Here is a 24,223-nt window from a genome sequence, read left to right on the forward strand (position 1 = left end):
TTTTAAAAATTAGTGTATAGTGAACAAAATTTTAGCTGCAATATTTTTTTTCTATCTACATCCAGGCAAGGATTCACAATGAAAACAAGCATCAAAACAAGGTTATGTAAGCTATCAGCAGTTCTCACTTATATGAACCCCCTGGCTTCTTGAAGGATTAGTTGCCAGAAATAATGCAAACCGAAATGTAGAGTCCTAACTTCAATATTTATACAACTATTGCATTATTCAAACAGAGACTGATCTTGGTAATTGTTTTAAGTTGTTGTCCTAGATTTCTTGCATTCCTATGAATTTGACAGGAATTTGGGCTGGGAAAGGCTTAAAGGATTAGGAAGACAGTTATGGAGAGGCAATCTCTTCATTGAGGCAGCTTGCAAGGTGGTTTTTTTCTTAGTATAGTAATACTTATATTTTCTTTTATAGTAAAGTTGACACTTTCAGTGACCAAAGAAACTGCAGCACATTGAACTGTAAAAGAGCTGTGAAAAGTTGAGCCTTCTTTATGTCCAGGTACAATTCAAAGAGAAAGATGTAATACTCAGATTCTAACTAAATAAATAGCATAGCAAGAACATTTGCTCCTACCTATGCACTAAGAGGCAGATAAAATTGCCACCACTGCACCTGTGAAGGCAGGCTTGCACAACTAGAGCCAGATTGACACCCCAAACAAAATCTGCAGTTGTGCCACTCAGGCACTGCAGGTAAGTGTGAAATCCCACCTTCATGCTGATGATGGAAGAGGGAGGAAAGAAAGCCTGGCAGAGGAAGGAGAGAGCTAGGAGTGGCTGCTCTGCTGAATAGCTTCAAAATTAAATATGAAAGGAACAACATTTACAAAGTAGTGATTCTGAGCATGAAATGCCTTCTTGCAAAACTGAAATTCTGATTCACTAATGCACACAAAAAACTTCTGACAAAAAGCCTTGAGCTGTCACTCTCTGTGTAGGCAAGACTGGGAATTTCTGAGAACTCTAAGGGTGAGCTGCCAGGGCTCAGCAGGTGAAAAGCCTCACTTGGTGTGGAGCACTTTGTGAGGCTCTCTGGAAGACTGTAGGATGAGGACAAGTGCAAACACAAGAGTACTTGTTACTTTTTGATGTCCCATTCCCTTCTTGCTCTTGTTTGTGTACTTCAAATTTGTGGAATTTTTGACAAAAGTAGGTGTTATGTGCATTGCTGTGTTCACTCTCCCTCAATTTTTTCCACAATCTCATCAATGAAATTAAGATGTTGCTTGTATTTGCCAGGGAATACCACCAAGTCTTCAATTCATCAAGTCTGAGGCAGAGACTACCTGCAGAGAGTAACTGAACTGTTGCCACCTGTTTATATTGCACAACTGGTGCTACTCATCAAATGTCATCTGAAGGTACTTGAAAGAATTGCTGGTAAGTCAGAGGTGGTTTTTCACATCTGACTAATCAGTGGAGGAGGAATGAGACACATAATGCTTATGGGGGAAAAAAAAATACTCTGAAAAGAAAAAAAAAAAAAAAATCCTCCTAATCTATGCATCAAAACCCCTCCAAAATCTACTTGACCAGAAAGTTTTCCTAGTGCCAAAAAGCATTGGGTAGAACTGAAGACTTAAAATATACAGACCTGAAAATTCAGACCTATCTTCAGGCTTGATGTGACTTTGTGTGGTAATCAAGCATATCTTTGAGACAGCAGCAGTTTCTCTGATCTATGAAGCTGAGGGTTTAGTCCACTGGTTTCAGAAGGAATTGATGGTGTCTGAGCAATGCACAACAATCTGCAAAACTGAGCTTTCAGAGAAGTGTTGAAATATACATCAGTGAGGATGATTTTTCACATTGCCAAATATCCTCTATCTGTAATCTTTGCAAGCCTGAGGCTGTGCTCGTTCTGGTTACAGAAGTGCTTTCCAACTGGCTGGAGTTCTGAAGTCAGGTTCACAGGAAGGGGAACAAAGGTTGGTCACTGGGCCACAAATATGACTTCTAGGAATCAAACCCCACAGCATGAGCCTGAGGTTAAAAGTGCGGTTTTTCCATGGATAACTAGCTTTTTATGAACAGCACTTTCACTGGATCAAAGCATGGGACCATTCCCAGTTCTAACTTCTCTGCTCTTGAAAACACAAGTGTGAAATCAAGACAGTCATGCAAAATTAAGTGTTTTCTAATGAGGAGTAATATTTATGTTTTAATCCAAAAATATGTTGAAATAATAAGGCAAACCGCTACAGGAAATGCATCAAGAATAGCTATACACATCAAACAAGAATCAAGAGCTTTGATGACATTAACTTGAATCTATGTGTAAATTTTGCATAGCTTCCACATAAATAGGCATCTGTGGCCATTTTTACAAGGGCTTTCTTAAGCAACAAAACTCATTAGAATACCCCAAACAGATAGTTAGCTGCTGGATTAAATGGTCACTTTCTGAAACAAGCACTTAGTCTTCAGGAAGGTGCCATATTTTATTTTCTTAAAGACATTTATTCACCAAAAAATGCTATAACCTCCAAGTTAACTAACAAAACCAGTGAGGTATCAAAATCAATATTTATACACTGAAACTGAAAACTCAAGGGTTTCTACTGTGCTGAACAGCAGAATACAGGTCCTTCTTATAAACAATCCCTACTGAAAAAATGACAGCTCTGGCACAACTCACAGTAGGAAAGGGGAGAGGTAAGACACATTTATTTTGTTGCAGAGAAATGTAATCTTGCTTTGAAGAATGCATGTCAGAGAAACCATCCTTTGAACTTGCTCTAACAGAGCTATTTAAAATATTTCTGTGTAGTGCGAGACCTTGTGGTGGAATATGTTAAAGTGTTCAAAATGGTGAAATAAATAAGAGATTTCAACACTGAGCTTACCCACAGAGTCAGAAACCTCAGTGCTTCTGAATGTTAGCTCTTGGGGTGGATTTCGAAGGAAATATAACCACTAGACTGAATCATGTTGAATGGCAATATCTTAGTAATGCTTTATATTTTATCCTGCAGGTTAAACCTTCAGTAAAAAGGAAACTCAATATTACTTTAAAATCTTCAGATGAGATTAGGCAGAAACAGATGAGACTAGCAGACTACCACAACTCATAATAAAACACCAGTAAAGCCGTCTGTGAAAAGCTCTGCAGTGAAAAATCAAACCCACAGAAGACTGTAACTACACAGGACCTTGAAGAAGGAAATCCAAACCTGACTCTCTACACAGAATAGACGAGTGCATTCCATGTAGTATCATTGCAGAGAAATAAAACACACAGTAACTACACACATACATGCATTTCTCAAGGTTGAGTTTTGTGAAAACTGAATATCTAGGCACATAGCAGACTGAAAAAAATGTCAGTTGTAACTAAGCACTTAGCAAATACTGGCTGGAATAGCCTTTAGTCTTCCCCAAATATATCTCACAGCAGCAAGCTCAGGAAGAAAAATTTCTTTAAGCATCTGTATGAGGCACTCTTATTCATTACGTCCCCAATTCATGTGAACGTGGCTACTCTCCAACCAGCAGAAAATATACTTCAAGTATTGGGTGGATTCTGTAGGAGCCAAGGCAGGAAAGCAGCTCTCCTTAAAAGAAATGATAATGAAAATATATCAAAGCATCTCCTACACTTTTCCATATGCAACTGTATTCTTATACCAAAGAAAAGGAGGTACATTCCAGATAATGATGTTTATTACACACTAGTTGAGTCCAGGGCAGGTCTCAAATTATACCGACTCAGTCCAAGTATAATTTGCAGTAGCATGTGTAAATAATAATAATGAACTAGAATAGGGCAACAAGGTTTTCTGAGTGATCCCTCTGCAACTCCTTCTACCATTTCTGTTTGACAGCTACTTTATTGAGATCTTAGCCTTTTTCTTGGAGATTATTCTAATCTGTAGTCTGCAATAAATTGCACTGCAAAAAAGTGACAGAGCCTTAACAGAGGACTGTTCACTTGGCACTTTCAAAGGATTATCAAAAATCATTAAGTTCAAAATTGGTACTAGTTAAGACAGTGTGCCTAAAAATAAGTATTTTAGGATCCCTTCAGAGTTTTCTTCATCCAATCCTTAGGTCATCTGACATAATTACCTTGTTTTTTTAGCAGGTGCTGTTTTCTGCTTAGAACATCACATAAAATCTAAGTTCTTGCATTTTTCCATATATCTCTCTGTATGAATACATATATAACAACTTAAGGAGACTCTCAGTCTGTGAATCCCCGCTGCCTGCTGGCATATAGTTCTATTACACTCAAAATATTTAGTGCCTTTTTTTTCCCCCTTATTGTTTTCAAGTCTTGTTTTTCCTGTTACAGCTACAGATAAGATCCAAGGAACTTTTGGTGTCTACTAACAGGTGCCCAAAAATATGTTTAACTGGGGTTTTGGCTGCTCATCCTTCTTATACTGATCATGCGGTGCTATGACAACATTCTGCCACATCCTGCTCATGCAGTGCTGTGGCACAAGATTGAATACTTTGCTTCAGAAACTCATTTAAACAGGAAAAATACCTCGGAGATCAACACTCCATGCCCATCTTCACCTGCTCTTTTTTTTACCCCGTGCTGGCAGAAAAACTTGTTTCTCGTGAAAAAATCTGACCACACTTTTCCAGTGTGAGTCAAAACTCACAAACTTATACTTGGAAGTAACAGATTTTTTTCCCACATGTGATTTAAAATGTATTTACTCTCATTCATTTCTCTGGCTTGACTAGATCTTCCACGATGCTGTTTGCCATCAGATTCCCATCGTCCCCTAAATACCAGGTTGGTCAGGAAGCCAAATTCATAGGAAGATATAAACACCATTAACTTCTGGCCATGGAAATGAGATGCCCTGGAAATGTCTCTAAGCTGTCACAGTTTAGGTTTTCGTCATCTTTGCACTTTTTGACCATCAGCTTCTGATTTTTCTTTTGATTTTGGTTTTTTTTAAGAGTGATTGTTTCTGAAACAAGGAAGGGATTTGAGCATTAAAAGTGTCTTCTGTTATACTTTTGGTCTCGTACCATCACCTGGGGACTTGAGAAGGGCAGAAAATAAGTTGCCTTCATATATGGTCTTTTGTGCTGATGAGGCAAGCAGGACAAATGAGAATGGAATGCATCTTTGCTGCTGAAATACCATTCTGTACTTAATTCAATTTTGTTTGCATACCAAGGGTGATTTGGAAAGGATATACAAAAGTCTTGGTGTATACCCAACATGAACAAGTCTGTAGAGTATCAGAGCATTCAAAATGTTTCTCATTCTTTTGGACACTGAAATCATTGGTAAAACTTGTACCAGTCCCAACATGAATAATACATATGTCAAAATGTAGTCCACAAATGAACACTGCACACTGCATAAAAGCCAACAACCCACTGAAAAAGCAGAATCACCTAGAAGGATAAGAAAAGAATTTTATGTAGTTCTCCCTTACAAGATCCTCCCTAGAACCATATATTTCAGTTCAGTGGAAATTAAACTTTAAAAACCCCTCAAAAACCCATAAATGGAACACTATAAGCATACGTGACAGGGAAAATAAACTGAACTTCAGCTCCAGGTGATATAAAGTCTTTCATCATTCCAATCAGATTTCTTAGACTTTTTGGGGTTTGCTGCTGGGGGAACAAATAAATTGCAACAACTTGTAGCTTCCTCTCTTTCTTTCCTTTCTAATTCCTCCCTACATCCCGGAACAAAACCACTATCTTTTCATTATTTAGAAAACTTATTGTATTTCTTGGAAATATAAAGGCTTTATGCTCTTTATCCACAAATTTGTGGATATGTATAAATATTCTACATACCATGCTACCATCATCATTTGTAGTTTTGAAAACAAGAGAAATACTTTTGTAGTTATGTTGACCTTTGAGCTAACAACCTACTTAAATACTTGGATTAGGTAGAGCATAAAACTGTAAAATAAATTCAAATCCAGATGTATGTCAGACATATGTATGCATGTGTGTTTATAAATGTATGTCAGCATCATACTGCATCACTTCTCTGTAAAAATTTGGATAAGGAAAATTCAAAATATCAACAGATATTTCAAAATTTACCTTCATCTCAGGTTGCTACATTTCCCCAATTTCATTCATATCTGAAGAGCTGCTCTGCCTCTTTGCTGTTCAACAATAACATAGTATGAACAGGTCATTTGACATGTAAGATAGAGTTTCATCTCCCACAACACTTTTACCTGCCTTTATCTATTTATCTATTCTCTGAAGCATTTGGATTGGTGGATAACAGGGAATTTCATGTGCCTGACCACACTTCCTTCACTTCAAAGCATAAACATTTTTAGCATGATTTCCTTCATTTTCTATAAATTAAATTCCACTTTGCTTTATTATCAGCACCCTTAAAGTTCCTTTTACTGGAATTACTTATTAACTTAAATGAGATCTAAGGAGAACAAGATCTAGCTCTTTACACTCTCCAACTTTCTTCAGAAAGCTGCAATAAATTATAGTTCCATGACACCAAACTCCTGCTGTGTGTTGTCATAGAACACACAACATTATATTTGTTGAAACTAATCATTTCCCAGGAAATATTCAGTGAATAGATAAATTAAAGTCAGCAACAAGAATTGCCAATCTTACTTGTACACTTCAAATTAATTCTTCCCATAACAACAGCTATTTCTTTTGAACAGAATGCAGTTTAACTGGATGAATTCCAATCACTCTAGTAAGAAGGGGCTTGGTTTCCAGTGCTGTATATTCCCCAGTTAAACAAGATGCATTGATCATTGTCTCACAGCAACTGCTTTTACTCCCATCTTAAGTTTCCCCTCCAAAAATATGCTTCTATCACTGGGTTACCAAAACTCATTTTAAGCTGTTAGCCCTGATTTTCACTCTCTGTGTTAAAAACCTCATAAATTAAGAGCTTGCCTGGAATAAAGGGACAGCACTATGGTTGCTGCCTATTCTCTGTGGTTGGAGCAACTCAAGATCTCTTAGTAGACTTCTGCAGGGGAGACCAGCAATGGTCTAAGTTGTCTGTTCTATAGAAGACAATGAAATTATCTTTTGCACCATGGAACAATGTACTTGCAGGCTCTAAATCTGGCCCACAAAAGTGGTATTTCCAAGCAGGCAGCCCATTCAGGTAATGCCAGTACTGTCCTGCCTGAATAAAATTTGCAAAAATAGTATCAGAGCATTCCAGCAGAAGTGAAAGAGTTAAACAGAAATCTTGTATAAATCACATTTTGCAGGAATCGCTCTGTTACAACAGATTGTGGAGCACTATTTTTTCCCACTCTTTCTGATACAAGCACCCTAGGCAAACTTTCTAATTAGAGCAGCAGATGTATGCAGTGCCATGTCTCTGTGAAGTTATTATGCCCAAACCAAATTTTGTCACCAGCAGCCAATAATTCGTTTGTCTAGTAAGGGCTTGAAGTGGTCGTATCAATTATTTAAAAACATACTAAGAAGAGGAATCCATTTAAAATCTTCTGGGAAGCACAGTTATAAAACAGTGCATGTTCAGGTTTCATTCACAATATTGTCTTTTTAAAAATACAATATTACTAATTAAGGCTTAGTGCATTAGGCCATTAGTACTTGAGTGATTCATGACAGCATAACGATCTTGCTTATAATTTGTGCCTTAATTTATGGGACACTAAGAAAAAACAAAGGGAAAAAACCTAAGCAATTTGCAAAACTGAAACTCATCCAAAAACTGCTTGCAGTAATTTCTCCTGAAAAGTGATTTCACTGTAAGTGCTATGCTGGTAAGAAAATGCTTCCTATCAATAATTAAAGGATAATGAAAGTTTCATGTGTCAGAAGACATCCTCAAAACAGGACTAGAAAGAACATTCCTTTTCATTCAGACTGTCCACATTTTAAACCTCAAAATAACACCCTTCTCAAAGAAGCACTTTAAATAAACTATTTAGTGAAATAGATGACTATTCAGAACTCACCAGAAGCTGTAATAACAATACAAATTAGCACAATTCTAACAAAAGTTGCAGCAGAAAACGAAGGTCTGCAGAGTGCCAAGCATCCCTGAATGCCATGGTTAGCCACGAAAGATGTGGGTGGTTATCATGTCAGGGTTATGAACAACAGCATCACAGAGAGGGTCTACAAGCTTTTGTTGATTCCAAGTCTCTCATCTAAGAAGGTCCAGCCATTGCCTGACTCCAAGTTGGAGTCTGCCAAGGGTCTGGAGCTGTCAAAGCTTGAAGCCCACCACAGTCTGCAGCTCTCATTGTGTAGGCACACATCTGAAAGAATTTCTAGGGACTGGATTGTATTTTGAGTTTCACATTCTCCTGGCAGATGTGGCTGATATCAGCAAATGAACACAAGAGTTACAGGAGATGAGAGGAAGAAGGCAAGAAGCACATTGCCAACAGTGTTTCAGAAAAAACGCCTAAAAATAATAGTAATTCTCCTCTCTGATTTGAAATATCCACATCTAGGACTGACAAAGACAGAAGCTCAGCAGGATTTTCAGAGAGGTCTTTGGTGTAAAATCCTCTTTAATATTCATAGAAGTTAGTGAGTGATGCTAGAGTGAGATTTGCTAAGAAGTCTAAGTTTTTGGAGAACTTATCTTCCTGCTTCCTCAACTCCAGCTGTTATTGAACTCCACTGTCATCCCACTACATGAGAGACCTTATAAGTGGGAGGACCAAACAAGCAGCAGCATCCCTCAGGGGAAAAACACCTGAGGCACCTCACCAGAACTTTGCTGCTTTGCAAGTTTGTAAACCATCCTGCAAGTGAGACCTGTCACAGCTAAGGTGAGAGCAACAGGGCTGGAGCACCATCAGCCCTTTCACTTGCATTTCTTACCAGTCTTAATTCTACACATTTTCATCTTCAGTCCTTATTCTCATACAATTCTGAACTCAACTCATTTTCTTCTAGAGACCTTTCTCTTATACACCACTGTCTTTTTTCTCATAATCCTCTACTAGTTCTGCACAATGCTGTCTCCTTATCTTATAGGCCTCTCTGTTAGTTCTGACTCCATTCTCTTATTAGCAGCTTGTACTGATTCCTTTACCTGTGAGCAGTTTCACACATCTTTGGTTCCTTCTTTCAGTCTGCATGGCTGGCTGACCCCAAGCCATCCCTTTCCCAGCTGCCTGACCCTGGACTGTCCCTCATACGACACATCCTTACCTTATCCAGCCCTTACACAGCCACAAGTTCCTTGGCTCTCCACAGCCCCACTAGCAGCCTTCTGACCTCTCTGCATCTTCAAACACCTCTAATCGATGGAAAACTGCTCTACTTCTTTATAACCTGTAAACTGATTAGCCAGGCACAGATGTTTCTTCCCTGGTAATCAGTAGAGCTGCAAGTTATCAGGGAAGATTCCCTCCTGCACTACCCTAGCTCTCCACAAAGATCTGATGTGTTGGGTCAAAACACCAGCTAACCAGCAGAAAGCTAACCCTTGAAACACAAGGGTGGGTCTGGGTGAGGTTACTGTGAGCAAATTGAAGCCAGGACATTTGAAGGCAAGCCTGTCACATTGCTATAACACCACTGAAGTGCAAACTCTGCATGATTCTGAATGGATCCTGGGCTTGGCATGAGGCCACTGGCTGTAATTGAGGAAGTGTCTGCTTAAAAAATAACTGAAGTCATTGTAGTCTGAAGAATTAACTAAACCTCTAACTGAACATATTTTTATACTTTTCATTTCAAATTGTTTCATATTACAGAGTTACCCTTCTACGTACCATTTAGGTGGCAGTTTAGAGCAACATCTGCATTGATTGAACCATTTATATAAAAAAATCCCTCTAGTTTTGTGGTGACAAAAATTAAATATGAATTAAACTCTGTTGGTAAGTCTCCCTGTTTCTGGCTATCAAATGGGCAGGTTAGGTTGGAGTCTCCTATATCCAAAAGCCATAACTTTGGAGGGAACCAGAAGCCCTCTCATAGATTTTTCTCCAGTGTCTTGTTGCAGGAATTGAAGTTAGACTTGTGTGGCAAACCCACTCTTCTAACACTGAATATAAGAACTCTCTTTGATCTCTTGACCTTCCAATAGAGCCACTGCCTGTCACCCCATGTCTTTGGCTACTCAGAGAACTTGAGTCTAACCCCCTCTCCACCTCTTCTCATGCATATAACTAAAATATAATTACAGTTGCTATTTCATAAGTAAAGCCTCATCTCATGATAAGCTTATTATATCACATTTTGAAAAATAGGTAACTTCTGTTCAGTAAATTCAAACCTCTCTTCAACAGGCTCTCTGTTTAGCAGGCTGTGGTACACAAACACTCTTGGTAATGGAGTTGCAGCAATTAGGTCTGGAACCATCTGAAGATGCCACCTGTTTTTCAATACTCAACTACTTTGATCAACCTTTACTATGCAGGAGTTTGGCATGCCATTACAGGCCACAGCTGGTATTTCCAAGTTCTTGTACTCATCCAAGTTTATCATGACTTGATTATTAAAAGTTAAGTTGAGAAAACCTTGGTTTACATCATCTCTCTCTGCTCCTCCTTCCCATCCTGTACTCCCCACAAAAGCTGAAAATCTCTGATTTTGCTTTTCTTAGTTTCATCTCTATTGCCCTATCATATGGCCTTTTGACTTTTTGCCTTTTTTTATTTTTCCCTCTTGATTTATGGAAGACCTAATATTTTCTAAAGGAGGTAAGAATTAATTTGTAGTTATAATCTTATTGTTAAAAAGGTTCCCTTTCTTGATTTGCTTTGTAAAAACAATCCCTGAATAATGAGATGCCATTTGAAAACTCTTTCAACAGGGCTTCAGTAATATCTCCAAACTATGGGCCCTATGCTGCCCTATGAAATACAAAGCTCTTATAGGTTATTTTTTATCACATTATTTGCTATGATACCTCTCCCTGATGTACTGATTCTTCCATAGCAACAGCATGTGAAAAAAGAAATTTGAAATCAAAAAGCATCCGAAGCATCCCAGGAAAAAAACAGATCAGACACTGCCATGACATATAATTATTATATTTTTTCCAGATCTAGAATTCATTTAAAAAAAAAAAAAATCTGGTGGGTTTTTTTCTGTTTTTTTCTTTAATAACAGCAACATAAACAACACTTCTGTGTGTATTGCTGCATTTTTTTCAGCCAGCATAAACATTCTGGATTGATGAACAGAGTTAGTGCTTAGGACTCTATGCTCCTTCCCAGCCCCAACCTTTGTGCACGTACACACTGGCAAATCTATTCCCCTACATGGATTTTTGAATCCCTTCCATGCCCAGGTCTGCAGGACAAATGTGACTCAGAGCTGACTCCTACAAACACTCAGATGCGAAACCGCAGTCCTGCTAGGTTAAACGGGACAAATCCAACGAGGGAAGTGGTTTGCCCACACAGGTATACAGAAATCTTAATGCTGTGACACACACCCTTTTTCAGGATGAGGACACCTACACCAGGATTAAAGGTGGCTCATTACTAATGGATTAATGCCTTGCAGATAGCATGCATAGTCATTCTGCAGGCAAGGCAAATGTCAATGGCCCCAGGAGAAAGCTGAAAGGAGTGTTTGCTCTTGGGCAGCTGATATGAGCTACAGTTCCAGCTGCTTCATTCACTGTGGAATTTTACTGTTTCAGATACTGCTTCTTGTAGTAGCATTACAGTAAGAAGAAATTACAGCCAACCTCACCCCTGGTAAGTCACAGTTATAATAATTACCAAAGAAGAAGTACAGCCTTGCCCTTAATGGGTCACAGCTGTGACTAATAGAGATAAGTGTGATAAAAGGGATGGGTTGGCTGGTTAGGGAGGGTCTTGGAGGTAGAGGACTCTGAGAAAGAGGATCTTGAGGAGGTAGAGGAGCCCTGAGGAAGATGGAAGGATTCAGAGAGACATGAAGAAGAATGAAACAAGGCAGAGAAAAATCTGTAAAAGATCTGCTGTGAGGTTGGTCTGATGGAATCAGAGCCTGCAGAGTCCATTAGGTAGAGACTGCAGTGGGACCCTACAGCAGGAGCTTGCTGTAGTTAGAGTCAGGATGGCAGAGCTGAAGAAGAATAAACCAGGACCCCTTTCATGTTGTTGAATGAGAGTCTGTGTCTTGGCTCATTGCTACCCCTAACAGGAGCTCTGCTGCAACATTGTAGCATTGTCAGAGTAGGTACTACTTATTGTGGTATTTTAAAAATATTTGATAAATAGAACTGTATCTTACCCATCCATTTTACCATATATTATCATTTAAGTAAACACTAATTACCTGTAGAACATAGTAATGTATAAAATTGCTTAAAATATTTCACATGTGGCTATGTGAGAAATAGGCTATGACTTTAAAGTTGCAAGGGATGTAAATCTTTGATATCATGACTTTACTCCTTGGTGTTTGAAACAAGAACAGAAATAGAAAACTGAAAATATTGTGAATGGATAGAATATTTCACTTGGAAGGAGCCAAAAGTGATCATCTAGTCCAACTGCCTGACCCATTCAAGGCTGACCAAAAGTTCAAGCACATTATTGTCAAATAATACCCCTTAAACTCTGACAGGCTTGGGACATCCATCACCTCTACAAGGAGCCTATTTCAATGTTTGACCATCCTCTCAATTAAAAAAAAAAAAAAAAAAGTTTCTTCATGTCTAGTCTGGTCCAGTTTTAAACCATAAACCATTCCCATGTGTTCTGCCACTGGGTACCCAGGAGAAGAGCTGAGCATCTCCCTCCTTGTGTCCTCTCCTTAGGAAATTGTAAAAAGGTCACCCTTCAACCTGTTCTTCTCTAAACTAGTCAAGCCCAAAGTCCTCAGCTGCTCCTCATATATGTTCAAGCTTTGTTGCCCCCCTCTGGACACATTCAAGAACCTTCACATTTTTCTTAAATTGCAGGGCCCAGAACTGCACATGGTACTCAGAGTGAGAATATGCTAACATTGGTGCATGTAGCTTTTTGAAAGCTGTTTGAAATAAATTCTTGAAAAATAAAGATGCCAGCCATTTGAATTGTCTACCCTCTATTTACATGATACTTCAAGGATCATGAATAAAAAAAAAAAAATACATCTGCCCTTTACCAGTAATTTCAAAACCAGAAAACGTGCTCAGAATGAAAAGTTAGTAATTTGTGGCTTCCCAAATCAAGTATTTATCGTTAACAGAGTGCCAAAGCTACATGAAATCCAATGCATTCTTGATTAAGAGTATTAGATAGTCAGATATAAAAATAACTTTGCTTAGAGCATAATGACTACTTCATATTTGAAAGACTAATGCTTGGAATGTTGCATCTGAGTAAATGTTAAGAACTCAACTCTCACCAACTGAACTGCAATCCAAAGGGGAAAGAGGACTTTCAGCCGAACAATAAGCAAAGATTCTTTCTGTCTTACTTGAACTATTTATAGTGAGAAATCAGAACCAAGCCAAATGAAAATGAGTCTGCAAAAACCCTGTGGAGCACACTGTGCACTGGAAGATCAAACCTCCCTGAAGAGAAATGGGTAATGCTCTTGACATATCATTTACACTTTGAAGGTCAGTAGTGAAGTCTGGTTTAAGGTTAGTCATCCATAAATGGGGAGCATCACCAGAAACCTGTTGTGCCTAACTCTACACCATCATCTATCCTCCACAAGAACTTAGGAGTCATCACTAGAGCTGGCCTCTGTCCAGCAAGAACTTTGCTTTTTAAAGTCTAGCAGTGACCAGGACTGCTCCACACTCCGAGTCAGTAAACATCTTACATTGAAGCTCAAGTAGTCCAAAAACAAAGTAATAAAAGCAGGCCATGAACATATTTAAGGGAAAAAGAAACCAGAAAACTGGAACAGCCTCCAAATGGAGTATGAGAAGTAAAGAAATCCCTAAATAGTTGTAAGAAGGAGTTTGATCAGTACATGAAAGGAATTGTATGACATCTTGGCTGCAAAAGCAAAGGACTGAACTGGATAACCCAGAAGAATCAGTCATATCTTCTTATGAGCATGCAATTCTCTATAGGTATGTTTAAAGGGAGAAAATAAAGTTTTTAAAAAATGTTATGAAAAGACACCAGAACCCATAGAACATGATCAAAGCAAAATCTAAGATCATCAGCTAGCACTTATGATTTCTTAGACTTTCAAAATATATTATTAAAATAAGTTAGCTAAGATTTTTAAAAATACATCTTTTATTCCAGTCTAGACAGCATGACATCAACTGCCTGAATCTTATTTCTCACAGGGCTGGGCAAGCTGCTTTATTTCAACCCTCTCTTTTAAAGAATGGAATTCATAATGGGGTTCAGCATGTGTCTGTGTATTTCTGTATAATCTAATTTCCCCATTCAATATTTTAAAGCAAATAATTAAAAAGATAACAAATGAGATCTGGGAGCTTTTTTTTTTTTCATTCATTACAAAACATATATTCTTTGCCCCCTTTTTTCTCTGAAGGCATTTTATTCTGAATTTACTTTTATCCTTCTACATAATTTCTCATTATTCCAAGAGAAACTTGAATCATGTGTTGCCATTTAAAAGCTTAACATATTCTGCACATGTATGGCACACTGCAGGTGAAGCTCTGAGATTAAAGGGGCAGAAAAAATGTTCTGTTTGGAAGCTATAAACACTGGGTTAATAAAAAGTCAGTATGGAATATGCTGGGAGCCCATTACAGAGATGCACATGAAGGATGGGAGATGGAAGCCTGAAGCTTCCAGAAGGACTGCTGAGCACTGAACTTTGTCATTCATGACACAAGGAGGTGAAGTAAGCCCCAGGTCACAGGCACTGCTCTGCTCAGCTGGGGTCACGAGGGACAGGGTAGCCACTTGTGAGGAGTATGAAAAATGCCCTACTTGATCATGTAATTAAAGACTGCATCAGCAGGTGTGTTCATGGATACTGAATTGAATACAAAGACAACATGAATACATTATTTTTGTCACTTTTAAATGCTTGATTTTGCCTCTTAGATGTTTTTACCATCTTTTTTCCTTCGCATGCAGCCATTTGAACTGCTCACTCTAAGTACTGTCCCAGGTGGCTTCTTCCTTCCATTGTGTTACCACTCCATGTCTTCCTAGCCCAGTCTCTCTTCTAAATAATTTATAACTCAGAACCTCACCAGGACTTTCAGACCACGAGCACAGACCCATTGTCAGCCTAAGTCAATTTTATGCTGCCTTTTCCAGTTTGCCTTGAGGCAACTGTAGTGTTAGTATGAGCAGTTTGTCAGATGGATCAAGCATCTGATTGGAATAAATTTTTATTTTTTATATTACCAGTTGCAACACATTATTCAGAGGAAATAAGGAGGATTGTGCAGGACTCCCTCTACAGAAGAATCTGGAATTTAGACCAACTTAGGCTGATCTTGAAACTGTACTTTAAACTGACAGTGTACAGCTCCCTTGCAGCCTGCCATTTTTCCTTCTAACATTAGTTGTGCTTTCTTCCAATCCAGCCTCCAATCTCTGATATTTGTTATGTGCCTTTTATCTCACATTCTGTTAAATCTGATTAATCCCATCCATCCCAGGGCAATGCTTTTCCCTCTTCCATCCTCTTAAGGACTTAAGGACTCCTTCACACTTGCTTTTTTAAAAGCAAGTACTTTGTTACCCTTTTGTTTGATTCCATATATTCTACTATCCCTGATTCTGCCTCACATTGCTTACACCTCAGGCTGCACTTGTAGGTGTCACACACAAGCAAAATCTGCATAAAAGTGCTAATTTAGAAGCTGCTTTTAAGATTTCAGACTTGAAGATCAAGCATGAGTTTGCCTCTGCAATACATACTGGAAAGATCTCACAGGAGTGAGGAATCTGATATTATCCATATGGCACTGCAGATTTCACCTTCAGACTTGAAAGAATCAAAATCCTCCTCTTCCCAGATTCTTCTCTATTGCCAGGCAGGAGAATCCTGCCAATCCCAAATGGTAACACAGGCACCTATCCCCACACAAAAAGCAGTTTTAAAACTAAGCTGGTGACAGCCTCATTTACAATTCTTTTCTAGTCCGTACCCCACCTTACCACTGAAAGCTAACCATAAAAACAGACCTTCTCCTTTTACTTTACTATTACTGCTGTTTAAAATTTTGTCTCTGCAATACAAAACCCACGGATGGGGGGTGCTGAGATGACTTAGTTGATGTCTGTTAAACAGAAACATAGAATGGTTTGGGTTAGAAGGGACCTTTGAGATCATCTAGTTCTAATCCCCCTGTCATGGGCAGCAATGCCTTTTGGTAGATCAGGTTGCTCAAAGCCCCATCCAACCTGGCTTCAAAGACTTCCAAGGATGGGGCACCCACAACTTCTATGCATAACCTGTTCCATCTCTGACATGGAACCAATGAAGTATCCACCTTTTCAGAATTCATAAAGTATTTTTATATTAGGTGAAAATCCAAATACAGACAAAATAATTTCTTGCACGTGGATGGACAACCAGAAACACACAGCTAAATGATTATAATTTTGTACCATATAGAATGAATACATTTAAAATATTCCTATAGTTAACATATGCTTTATTTAGACTTCAGATTTTAGAAAGAACTCTCAATTTATTTCATCCTGTGATGGAATCAAGCAGTGTCGTGTTGCAGAAATCAAATGAAAGTGCCAGGGAATTTTGGTTTAGTTATGCAGACTGCCTGAAACACGAGCCATCTCATACAAGATAAGATTCTCTGAAGTAATAATAATAGATACTTCACACCTTCCCTGTTGTCAGTGTTCTACGAGCCTGTTTGGAGTCTCTCACTTAGGCAAGAAATCCTACTGAAGTCAAGAAATTATTTAACATGAATAGGAATTGCTGAATTTAGCCATAGCTCTGCTATCCCATTTTACGGGTGGGAACAGCATCACACAACCCCACATTCCTGCCACTTTAGGAGATGTTTCTAAGACCTGCAATGAGAACTTCTGAGATACAGACTACACTTTGTAATGGTTAAATGAAAGCTAAGACTTAACTTGGAATTTCCATACTTTTGTAGCCCAAGTTGTTCCCCATTTAATACTATAAGACAAAATGTATAAAGCTTTTCAAAAGCCACGCAAATGAAACAGAACACCCTTCACCATTGATACCACAACAGGAGAAGGAACCATTCATATTCTTATTTAAATAGAAGTATTTACATTTGCTAAGTTCTACCTTTCTGCTCCTGTTACAGCCTCAGCTGGGTTACACAAGTCTGAAACCTGATCTACTCTGAGGTGTCCCTGGAAGGTAGCCATCACAGGGTTTGGAACCAGATCTTTAAGTCTTTTCAATCCCAAGTCATTCTATGGTTCCATGATTCCACCAAATTTCATTAAGTTTCTGCACTGCTGATAAGCACTAGGATTTTGTCTGGCAAGGAAGTCCAAAGAAGCTTGGAAGTACATCAAGTACATCATGGCCAGGTATTTGTCTTCTCTTTCAGAAAGATGGGCTTTTTTGTTTATCCTGAGGGGTTTTCCAAGCCCACATCAGGACCCTATTTCCTTCCCAATTCATGTTCCCTGTCTTTCACCATGTTGTCTTTGAATACTGGTGTTCTCAAGGTTTCTGAGGCAGCCATCATGATCTAAAGATATTGCCTGAAACTGCTAAGGGTGGCTTGTAGATGCTTTGAATTCAACAGGTGGAAGAATGGCAATGGTATGACTGGTAATAGACTCATGCAGCCATGGTGCTTTATTCTACTAGAGCTCAAAGAACTCTACCACTTTGATATGCATAAAATTTCCAAATTTTGATTGCAGATTAAAAAATCTTTATGGGAGCTCCAGATGCCTCATTATAAAAGATACTCTTGTATGCAAAGTGCCAATATGTTTGAAACAGACCTTGCCACTATATACGTATGCTGGTTTTAACTGGGACAGAACTAATTTTCTTCACAAGAGCCAGTATGGGGCTGGGGTTTAGATTTTTCCTGGAAACAGTGTTGAGAACACAGGGATATTTTTGTTACTGCTGACCAGTGCTTGCACAGTGTCCAGGCCTTTCCTGCATCTCACCCCACCAGTGAGGAGGCTGGGGGTTCACAAGAAGCTGGGACAGCTTCTTGACCCCAGCTGACTCAAGAGATATTCCTTAGCATATGGCATCATGTGCAGCACACAGAGCTGGGGGAAGAAGGATATTCAGAATGATGGTGTTTGTCTTCCCAAATTACTGTTAGAGGAGACAGGGCCAGGCTTTCCTTGGATGACTGAACACCTGCCTGCCCACAGGAAGCGATGAAAGAATTCCTAATTTTAGTTTTCTTGTGTGTGTGGCTTTTGCTTTACCTGTTAAACTGTCTTTGTCTCAACCCATTAGTTTTTTCTTTTACTCTTTGGATTCTCTGCCCCATCCTGCTGCTGGGGCAGTGAGCAAGTCACTGTGTGGGGCTTAGTTGCCAGCTGGGGTTAAACCACAACATTTAACTTATACTAATGAAATTTCTTGTTAACTTCTAGTTGTTAAGAAGACTAAGTTCTCATCAGACTTCTGGGGTTGGCCCTAAAACTTGCTTCAAAACCAAATATTTTTAAAAATAGATACAAAAGAGCCTGTCAAAAATTATTAATAACAAATCCTTCTGCAACTATTTTTTAAGTAAACCAAGAGCCAAAATGTAAACAGGAAAGGTATAGTCCTGAGCCATCCACACCTCAAAAGGCCAAATGAACAAACAAAGTATTTTATCTGTCATTTACAGAAGAAAAGCATTTTGCTTCCTTGGATTAAGTGTCCACAGCATCTAAATATATCTAAAGCAAAGTAGATGTTGTAAGATCCATAATCAAAATTATCTGATTCATACTCCTTGTTAAAAGCCTTGCCCACTAGCAGAAATCAATAGTACGTTATGTGTATCACCCTATAAACAAAATTTAAGTTTTGTTACTAATACAATGGCAGTGCTGGAACACTACCCATCTACCAGCATTGAGTTGCAGCTGTCTACTGAGTAGGAGAGACTTCCTCACCCCACTTTAACCTGTAATTACTTGGGCTGCTCCTAGCAGATTCTTTGGGACATGAGAGATCACTGGGACATATAGTAAAACTCATTCTGAAAAACACATTCCCTTTGAATTGTTTAAAAATGAGTCTCTTCTCACAGGACATGAAATCTCATATCTATTTCAAGCAAATTCTGAACATTTTAGCTCCAATGCCACAGCTCTTCTTGCATTTGGTTGGAATTGGCAGAGCAGTTACACTGTATTGTCCAAAGTTAACAGTAATATTCTTTTCCCTTTCCTACAAACACTTTCTGCACACAAAACAAAATCCAGCCTTCACTGGCATGTAGGGTATAACAGCTGGATGCAAACCCAGAGAAAACTAGAGTAAATAAAAACATACCACAAAGAAGAAATGCTGTAGCTGGAGACCTCTCTCCAGAATTACTTTTCACTTGACCTCCTACAAACAGTTGCCATCAGAGAGTTGTGCTAGCACTACCAGACTGTAATTAAGCCTATCTAATAAAGGGAAAACCAACCAGACTGATGAATGCAAGCCACAAGACAGAGGAGTTTAATGCTGTTAAGGGTGAGGGAGCACTTTGCTCTCTTAGCCCTGAAAATCAGCCACTGCAGCACCAGATCCTTTCCAGAGAGCCACCCTCTTCCTTTCCCTGCCATGCCTGAGCACTTGTTACCTCTGGCACTCATCCACATGCACCAAGACTGGGAAGGAAACTGCTTGTAGATCTATTCAGCATCTGGCTCTTCAGAGTAACATGTTCCCCAGGAGGAAAATACTAATTTTCTTCTATGCATAAGCAAGTGCAGCAGAAGAAAAATGCCTATTTTATTATAAAAACTGTATTTCCAGCAGACAAAATGCAAATAAATAGTCATTTTTGCATAAGGTAACCCCATTCATCTAAACATCTTAAAATTACAAATATACACTCGGATGGAAACACATACACATATAGTACCATTTTAAACTAATAAAGAAGGAGGAATCTAAAGAGAAAAAATGGATTAATGTTTTCAGATGCTACTGATTTTTAATGTATATCGTGATTGCCTTCTGCATAGATACAGATAAAACCACTGCACCCCATCCCAAAACTACATGGCAGCCCTGCGATAGTTTTCAGTTACTTTGTTAAAAATCTAAGCAAATCCATCGTCAATACAGTTTCCTCGATAAGTATATCCAAATGAAACAGCAACTTTGCCCTGCAACAAAATGTCACTGGACCTGATGGGTAGTTGTAATTTAGGACAAGACAAAATATACATGTTCTTCTTTTGTGGAACCACTGCCTCCACAGAATAAAACCTCCTTTGACTAAGCATTTTAGACTGACATTGCAGAATAACAATGTGAAAATAATTTCACTTGGTTAGCAGTAGAGAGAAATCCCACCTTACTTTCATAGCAATAAGGTCCACAAAGTCAGAGTGACTTCTGAACACTCCATTACTTTGTTTATAGCAGTTCACAGCTTTAAAAGGGCTTTCAAAAACAAAACAAACAAACTAAAAAGGCTTTAGAAATTAATAAATCCAAGGTTTGATGTGACATCCAAGTCTCAAAATATAAATTAAAAAGATGTTTAATCTAGGTTAGCACATTACAGAATAAGCTAAGTGTTGGTGTGCTTGTCACTCATGGCAATGGGAACAACCCCCAGATCAAGCTCAACATTAACCTCACTTCAACACTTTCATATCCAGCTGAAAGCACTCCTGTCTTTCAGTTGTCATAAAAAAAACCCCCAAACACATGACTTGCTCTTTTTGTGTACAAACATTCCATCTTTTTTTTTTTTTTCTTCACCAGCAGCTAAGCAACCAACTTAAGGTTCTTAGTGTGTAGATTTGTGAAGCACTGCTTTTCCAGAAACAGTTAAAGGACACTGGGGAAATTCTCTTTAAAAGCTCATGAGAGAAACAATGTTAAGAGTTTTCCATTACCTGACATATTTTAGTGTTGCTGTGGTAAAAGACAATATCTACCTGAAAACATACAATATGTACCCAAAGTAAAATCTAAACAAAATGAGATCTGCTGTCAATAGCATCCTTTGGAAATATCCTTAATCCTGACATGTTGAGATAAAAAATCATGAAGAGTGATGATCACAAGTAACTCCTGGTGACTTCAGTAGGAGTAGTGGATATTTCAGCCTTCTGTGGATTAAAACGAGGTGGCATGATTTTTATCTACAGAACAAGAGCTGTTCTGTGCTACATGTGATTTTAACAGCAAACTCTATCAAATCAGAAAAACTGTATCACATCGCAGTGCTTACCAAGAAAATATGTTTAGCCAACAGTCAGGGTTCAGCAGAACAGCAGCTGACAAGCTAACATGCATCACCCATATTTATTTATCTAAACTGCCAGTGCACTGTGCTCGTTTTCCATCCCTTTTTCTTACCCTGCCTCCCTTCAAGGATGATGTACACAGCACATCAGGTGCCTCTCCCCTCACAGTTATCAAGCATTAGGAATGTCACATCTCACTCAAAGCATGCTTCCCACTTGCACAATCAGCCAGCCACATCAGAAAAAAAAATTCCAAGGCAAACTTGTGTAAAATATTTTAATTTAGCCTAGCAAGAAATGATGAAATGACCCTTGATAGCACAGGACTACTTCCATGATTGCTCATTTTTGCTGAGTGTTATCTATGCAGCATATGGAAAGACAGGATATTTTGGAATTGCATTAACTAGACAGGAAACATTAATGTTCCTGTACCCATGAAGGCCTCCAGATTACAACAACCATTTTAGCTCGTTTGTAAACTTTTAAGTACAAAAATTACTCAGCCTGTTAGAAAACCATGGATACAAAAATGCTCTTTCATGTACTTTGTATTAACTAAATTTTGTAAGTAAATCCAAGTCTCACAGCCAGACAAGTGTAATACTTTTGAGCTAATATCTGAAACTCTGTACCATTGTGAACCCAGTTTTCCTACAAGTTCTTAAGCGAAACCACCACTTGTTTTGAAACAAACAAGGGAGATGTGAAAAATCCATGAAAAAAAAAGAGCTAGAGGCTGTTATTTTGCTTCATATTAAGTGACACTTTGCAAATGGCACCCTGCAAGTTATGCCTTAACACCTTGTTAAAATGCAACTAAAATCTATATTACCCCGCTTCACACACATAGGTAAAATACATAATTGAAGGCACACTAAAGCACTTGGGGGAAATCCATGAAACATATAAATGACTTGATTGCCTCTGAATAATAAATCGTTCCCCAGCAGATTTCTAATAGACCGTTTTACCGTAAAAACACATTTCTGCCATCAATAGGCAGAGTATTCTGAAGAATGAAAAACCGTCTAAAACAACTTTGGAATTGGGAAGTAAGCCGGACTCCAATGCTTCTGCTGGCTGGCCAAACTGAGAATGTCTCATGTCTCTTTTTCTCACTGGACACTAATAGGTAACAAATGATCCATTTACTCTGGATCACAGCTCTATTTTCCCCACTCATCCCTGGAATAACACTGTCTTGGGCTGCTGGAGGAACAGAAATGCTATCCCTTCACATCAGCTGTAAAGTTTTGCTTTTGTGCACTCCTCCACTGAGAAGCCAGGAGAGGAATGGGAGCCATCACCTTGAAGGTGCCAGTAATGATCTATGGAAAGATACTCTGGAGCACAAGGGACTGAACTCTGTGGAGAGCTCTGTAGCTTTCCTGCATCCCTGACCGGTTTCTCCCTGAGCAGCCTCTGCTGTGCTCCTTGCTCTATGCACAGGGACTGTTTGGCAGCAGCTTTAACACTCATCTTCCCAGGAACACGAAATACAAATGCACTTTGCACATGCACATACACACACTCACTCTCAAGACACACGTGCACACACACAGAGCTCCCCTGGCACTACATGCAATTCATTCCAAGTCCCCTGAGTATAGCTTAAAAACAGAAACCAAGCATACACACAGAAAAAAAAAAAAAAAACCAAAAAAAAAACCAAAAAACAAAAAAAACCAAACCCAACAAACGAAAAAACAACAAAAAACCAAACCAAAACAACAAACCAAAAAAACTCCAAAAAACCCCAAAACCCACCCACCACCAAATCCCAACCAAACATCCCACCAAAATATTAAAAAAAGGAAAAAAAAAAAAAAAAAAACCAACACAAAAAACGAAACCGACACAGAAAGGAGGAGGGAATGAGGAAGGGAGTGGGGGGTAGGACGAAGGAAAAAAGAGAGGCTTGTTTTTTTTCTTGCTGTTGCTGTGGCTCCCAAGCATACAGCGCTAAGGAAGAGTAGTTCCCCACTTTCATCAGCTAGCTACATCCTTGGGATAAAAGGGAGCAGTCCGGAATGATGCTGAGGCTGCAAAAGGCAAAATAAAGCTTTGCCTGACTCCCCATGAAATTCTCTCCTCCACATCCCCTCCTCCCTAAAACCTGCCCTAAATGGGGAGGGAAAAAAACCCAAAAAACAAAACCAAAATGCCAAAAAAACCAACAAAAACAAAAACAAAAAAACAACACACAAGGAAAAAAGTGATGAAAAGACACAACTCACCTTAACAAGGGGTGTTGGATGGGGTCAGAGAGGAGGAAGGGTATAAAAAGATCTATTTTTAGCGAGGTTGTGATAGTACTGAAACACACAGACACAGGGTTTGGAAGCAGGGAGAAGAGTATAAAAAACGAGGGGAAGAGAAATTATCAAGAACGTGTAAGTCAGTCTGGCAGGAGAGAGGAGAATCCCCAAGAAAAAAAAAATTAAAAGAAAAAATAAATTAAAAAAAAACAAAAAAAAAAAAACCAAAAAAAAAACCAAAACCAAAACCACGGAACGCCGAGAGGAGAAGGAGGGAGAGCGTGGCGGTGCCGGGGTTGTGTTTTGTTTCTCTTCGCTGGGGGCGGGCGGAGGCGGCGGGGCGGGGGTGTGGGGGGTGTTGGCGCGTTCGGCGAGGGGCCCCTCGCTCGCTGCCTCCCGCGGGGCTGCCGCGGCCCGAGCTGCTCCGGGCGGCTCCGCCGGCCGCGCTCGCTCCTCGCCCGGCTCCGGCGGCTGCGGCGGGCGCGGCGCTCCCGCTCCCGCGGCTCGCTGGGCTCTGCAGCCGCGTTCACGCCGCCGCTGCTGCTCGGCCACCCCCGCGCCCGCGCTCCCGCCGCCCGCGGGCGCCCCCCGCCGCCAGCGCTGCGGGCCGGGCCGCTCCGGGCTGCGGGCTCGGGGCTGCGGGCTCAGCGCTCGGGGCTCCGCGCTCCGGGCTGCGGGCTCAGCGCTCGGGGCTCCGCGCTCCGGGCTGCGGGCTCGG

General features: G+C 39.5%; 1 protein-coding gene across 2 annotated transcripts in view; it reads right to left on the reverse strand.

The window, feature by feature from the left end:
* Positions 1 to 23,815, reverse strand: part of LOC130250434 (poly(rC)-binding protein 3-like) — a 485,448-nt gene extending 461,633 nt beyond the window's left edge. For both annotated transcript variants that reach the window (XM_056486132.1, XM_056486131.1), the window contains exon 1: positions 23,485 to 23,815. The gene's annotated coding sequence lies outside the window, so the exon portion shown is untranslated. The remainder of the gene's footprint in view (positions 1 to 23,484) is intronic.
* Between the last annotated feature and the right edge of the window lie 408 nt (positions 23,816 to 24,223).

This window comes from Oenanthe melanoleuca, chromosome 2 (genome assembly GCF_029582105.1).
Source record: "Oenanthe melanoleuca isolate GR-GAL-2019-014 chromosome 2, OMel1.0, whole genome shotgun sequence".
Taxonomy (NCBI): Eukaryota; Metazoa; Chordata; class Aves; order Passeriformes; family Muscicapidae; genus Oenanthe; species Oenanthe melanoleuca.